Here is a 3557-nt window from a genome sequence, read left to right on the forward strand (position 1 = left end):
TTATTTATTTATCTTGTGTGTGTGTGGCCAGCTCAGCCCACCTGGGGGCGGGGCTGGCTGGCATGTAGTGCTGGGGGATTGAACCGCGGTCCCTGAGCTTTGCTAAACTTGTTCTAAGTATGTGCTTTAGACCACCAAGCCATTTCACCAGCCCTTAATGTAATTATTTTATCCATATATGTTTTAAATTTTTTTTAAAGTGAACTTTTATGCAGAAAAGTGAATACAATGAAATGCTTTTTCTGTGTTCAGAAGAATTTAGTCTAGAAATCATGTTTTTACACAAATGTAATTAGGAACAGTGTACAGTTTGCCAAAACAACATGAACATTACAGAATTTTTTTTGTGATGTTTGTTTTGGAGGTTTTGTTTTGTTTTGTTTTTTTTTTTAATTTTATTTATTTGTGTGTGTGTGTGTGTGGCCAGCTCAGTCCACCAGGGGGTGGGGCAGGCTGGCATGTGGTGCTGGGGGATTGAACCGCGGTCCCTGAGCTTTGCTAAGCTTGTTCTAAGTAGGTGCTTTAGACCACTGAGCCATCTCACCAGCCCAAGGTTTGTTTGTTTGATGTGGCCTTGAACTTGCTTATATAGCCCAGGCTGGCCTCAAACTCAACATTTATCCTCCTGCCTTAGCCTCTTGAGCACTGGCATTACAGGCCTATACAAACGTGCCAGGCATACTACTGTGAGAGATAAGAGTTCTTAGAAGCCCTGTCTGTAATTAGGAGCTATTTGTCAAATACTCCCACAGTTCTTAACTCCTTTGTGGGTAAAAGCTTTTGCTGATGAGATAGGTGGTGTTTAGGAGATGTCTTGGTTACTTTTCTTTTTTTCTTCTTTCTTTTTTTTTTTTTTTTTTTAATTTTGTGGAACCAGAGATTGAACTCAGGCCCTTGTGCTTGCCAGGGAAGCAATCTCCTGGGCCCCCATTACTTTTCTCTTGTTGCTGAGACAAAAATACCCGACACCCAAAATTAAGGAAGGAAAGGTTTATTTAGCTCACAGTTTGTGGAGGTTTCAATCCATAATCACCTGGCTCCGAGTAAGGGAGGCATGGCACAGGGACAATAATTCATGGTAGCAAAAGACGGCAAAAACAGAGCCAAAAGAGAAAGAAGAGAGCAAGTCTCTTCTGTCCCTTGTATATAGGCTAGGGTGGGTGTAGCAGTCCCATAATCTCAGCACTAAACAATGAATCAGTTACATACTCTAGATTGAGCTGCCTCTGAAAAGTATCTCATGACTGCATGAGGCTTTAGGAGGAACATCTAGACACAGACTGTAACAGGAGAGGTAGATTGGAAAGGAGATGATGCCAGAACACAGGCCTGTTCTCAGCCAGATCTGCTTCAGGAACAAGTATGCATGAAAGATGTAGCACTTACAGTTTTGCCTGACTGAACCTTATAGCTGCCCATCCCTGTGTTCCTTGCTCAGATGGAGGGATGGGTGTAGTCAGAGGTGTCAGCTTGGATCTCTGTCTTTGATGTTCTCCTCTGGAAGGAGCTGGCTGTAATCTATTCTGGGCCCGGAATATCTTCGTGGCAAAACAGCTTTCTGACCAGAGAGAACTGTTGACCTTTTGTCTCACTGGTCTCACTTCCACTCAGGATTCCATTTTATTTAGCAGAGTGACTGAGGAGGCATGAAAGGGGCTTTAGGTTGGTTTGCGAGGTGGAAATGCAAAGCGGTATTCATTTATTTATTTATTTATTTATTGTATTGCTGGTTTCTCAGCACTGGTTTTTGAGAGTGACTTCTGTTTCCTTGATGATCGAGCCTAGTTAATCGAGTATGATACTGTGAGAAGCTAGATATACAGGGCTCATGGGTCTGGCATGTAGAACAGTTGGTCTGAAGCCAGCATAATGTCTGGCACCTCAGGATGGGTCACTTTTTCTTTTTATTTAGAGATGGGGGTCATAACTCTGTAGTTAAAGTTGGCCCTCAGTTTATAGCCCAGGCTGATCCCAAATTTGTGATAATTCCCAAAAGCTAGGATTAAGGCTGGTAGAATGGGCCACTTCTTGGCACCAGGAGCTACTTCCCTCCAGCAGGATGTGCTTGTTTAAACATGCTAGTTCTTTCACCATTGTGGTTATGGAGACACTTGGGTAAAAAATTTCTTAGTTTGAAACAATATGAACAAGACCCTTTGATTTAGAAATTTAATACCTTGGCAGACTTAGTGGTAGATGTACACCTGCAGTTTCAGCACTTGGGAGGCTGAGGTAGGAGAATAGCCAGGGACTTGAGGGCAACCTAAGCTACATATTAAGAACCTGTTTCAAAAAAGGAGTTCAGCACTTAGGATATGCAATTTGCAACTGGATTTGTAAGACATAAAATGGATGTATTACTGTTCTTTGCTTCTCTTGCTCTTCTCTCATTGTCTCATTTTTCATTTATTTAGAAAACTGTGGCAGAAAAGCAGGAGAAGAGAAATCAGGATCGCCTGAGGAGAAGAGAGGAGAGAGAGCGGGAAGAGCGACTGAGTAGGAGGTGAGCATAGAAGGGCTGCAGGCCAGTGGCCCTCAGGCCTCAAAGCCCCTCCCTCCATTGTAATATTGCTTGAAGTAGCCAAGGTCTGTCAAATACTGACATGACAATTAAAAGTGAAAACATGCAACATATTTATTCTAGAGATGCATGGGACAGTTGAGGGTCTGTACATTCCCATCTAAAAGAAGGAAAGAGAAAAGCTGAGGAGAGGGTACTCCTTCATCCCCACAGAACCAGTTCCACTGACTCTGGACATAGAACCTTCAGCACATAGGGAAGCCATGAGCTGATTGCATGGAAGCCTAGTGTGCTATTTCATGGTGGGTGATACATGATGTGAGGAAAATTTATCATGGGAGAGCTTTGGGTTGAGTATGAAGCTGTGTAGGGCTCTGGCTTTTATTATATGATGTGGGACAGCTTCTTACAGAGGAGTGGCTGGGTCTGCTTACAAGATTCACTATTGTCCTTTGGAGGGTAGAGTGCCATGTATTGAAGTGAAACAGCAAGACCATTGGAAAGCTGGTTGAGGGGATTCAGGTTGGGAAGTATTTAACCAGGTTAGGGTGCGAGTCTGTAGGTGTGGCGACAGAACTGACAGGACTTGATCTTTAGCTTTGTGAGGTATGTGAAGGAATGTAAACCTGGCCTCTTGGTTTTGGGTTCAGAGTTGCTGCTCACTGGGTGGGGAAGACAGCATGAGAGTGGGGACTAAATTCATCTCAAGTTAAGATGCTTGAAAGACCTCCAAGTAGAGATCTTACATGTCATTAGAGTTCAAAGAAGAGGTCAGAGCTAGAATTAACCACTCTCACCAGGCATGGTGGCACATGCCTATATTCCCAGCACTTGAGAGGCTGAGGCAGGAGAATTGTGACCAGCCTGGGCTTCAAAGTAAGCTCAGGCCCAGCCTGAACTACATAATGAGACCTTGTCTCAGAAAACCAAAGCAAAACAAAAATAAAAAAACTGCTTTTCTGGGGCTGGTGAGATGGCTCAGTGGTCTAAAGCACCTACTTAGAATAAGCTAAGCTAAGCAAAACACAGGGACCGC

At 43.5% G+C, this 3557-nt stretch overlaps 1 protein-coding gene across 1 annotated transcript in view; it reads left to right on the top strand.

Moving 5' to 3' along the window:
* Luc7l (LUC7 like) overlaps positions 1-3557 on the top strand; it is a 33822-nt gene that overhangs the window by 13643 nt on the left and 16622 nt on the right. The window lies entirely within an intron of this gene.

This window comes from Octodon degus, unplaced genomic scaffold (assembly GCF_000260255.1).
Source record: "Octodon degus isolate 3935 unplaced genomic scaffold, OctDeg1.0 scaffold00021, whole genome shotgun sequence".
NCBI lineage: Eukaryota > Metazoa > Chordata > Mammalia > Rodentia > Octodontidae > Octodon > Octodon degus.